The sequence below is a fragment of the Muntiacus reevesi genome, unplaced genomic scaffold (assembly GCF_963930625.1).
Source record: "Muntiacus reevesi unplaced genomic scaffold, mMunRee1.1 SCAFFOLD_207, whole genome shotgun sequence".
NCBI classification, from domain to species: domain Eukaryota; kingdom Metazoa; phylum Chordata; class Mammalia; order Artiodactyla; family Cervidae; genus Muntiacus; species Muntiacus reevesi.
In genome coordinates this window covers 35,001-36,883 of record NW_027077999.1, presented here as the reverse complement: position 1 = coordinate 36,883, position 1,883 = coordinate 35,001, and positions in this window count along the sequence as shown.

Genomic DNA, 1,883 nt, shown 5'->3' with positions numbered 1-1,883 from the left:
TCCCCGCCCCCACAGCCCCCCACCACAGTCCCCCCCACACCCGCGCCCCACACCACACACGCAAAGGACAACACAGAGTGTGTGTGTGTGTGTGTGTGTGTGTGTGTGTGTGTGTGTGTGTGTGTGTGTATCTGCCCACGGCACCTGACACCCGCACCAGCGACAGGAACACCCCACACACCCCACGCATACCCCCACACACCGCCCCCGCCCCCGGCGGCCCACTCCCGCACAGAAAGGACAACACAGAGTGAGTGGGTGAGTGGGTGGTGTGAGGCCGGTGTGTGTGGTGTGTGGGGGGCACGCGTGTGGTGTCTGTGGGTATACGTGGGGTGTGTCTGTGGTGTGCACAGGTGTGTTGCGTGTGTGGGGGCGTGTGGTGTGTGTGTGTGCTGGGTACGGGGGCCACGTGGGGCCGTGTGTGTGTGCAGCGTGGGTGTGTAGGGTGCGCCTGTGGGTGCAGGTGGGCAGAGACATGGCACGCAGACTCTAGACCGTGTGAGCCACCGGGGAAGCTGGGTCAGAAATGTTCACCAAGTCCTCTAGCTTCCATCCGCAGGGCTTCAGGCACAGGGCCTTTTGACTTCTCCGTCAGCAGGGCAAGAGAACATGGGGCGTGTTTCCCCCCAGATACCGGAGGCCACTCGGCAAACTTCAGGGCCCAGTCCCCCCCGGGTGAGGAGCCACACGCAAGGAAAGGAACAAACACACGTAGCACAGGACTCTCCTATCCAGAAGTGTGTGTATCCCCGCTTCACGGAAACATCCTGCGGGCCCCTAAGGAACGTGTGGCAAAATCGCTCTATCGCCAAGGAGATAAGAACCCTCGCTGAGAGCTTCTGGGGTCTGGAAGGACCAGGTAGAGGGAAAAACAGAAACGATTCCATTCTGCTGATAGGGGTAGCGTATGAAGTGACCAAAGTGGATGTCCCCCTCTTTCAAAATTCACATTGTAAACATCGTGTCCTTTCGGTGCTCTGTTTTTGCTTTGTGTGTGTGTGGAAAGCAACAGATTGGACGGTAGGTTCTTTTCTTATTTATTTACTTATTTATTTACTTAGCCCACCCCGTCCCCCGTCCCCCGTCCCCCGATCCCCCGTCCCCCGTCCCCCGTCCCCCGTCCCCCGTCCCCCGTCCCCCGTCTTCTCTCTGTCTCTCTTGCTGTTTCATTCAGGTTAGGTTAGGGAATTAAAAAAAAAAAAAAAAAAAAAAAACACAAAACAAAACGCAAACAAAAAAACCCCGGTATTTCTGCAGGTCAGAAGTAGACATGGAACACAACAGAGTGGTGCCAAATAGGGAAAGGAGTCCATCCAGGCTGTTATGTGGTCACCCTGCTTATCCAGCTCACATGCTGAGTACACATCATGAGAAACGCTGGGTCGGATGAGGAAGCACAAACTGGAATCGAGGTTGCCCGGAGAGGTACCCAATCCCCTCAGATATGCAAATGACAGCACCCTTATGGCAGAAATGAAGTATGGAGTGGGTTTACAAAGTCGTGTTCGTTTCGGGTTTTCAGATTCTTTTCCCCTAGAGGTTAATGCAAAGTCATAAAGTCTACTCTCCTGGGCTGCATATAGTGGGGGTGCTTGTTTTTTGCTTGTTTGTTTTTTACTACCTGCCCTGTAAGCACTCTGATGGGTGCTTGTTTGATTGTTGTCTTGAGGTACCGTTTCTGTGTTGTGCACGTGTTAACCGGACCTTCTAAGTTCACAGTCCTGCCCTTCTTCCCCCCCACCCCCCGCCTCGCTTCGTCAAGAATTCAGGCATCCGACCTTTAGCATCCTACTCCTTCCTCATTTCCTCCCACCCCACGGAAGAAGTCATTCCTCCCGTTTTTCCATGGGTTTTCTGCACCTCGCCTGACGATGGCGGGTGAC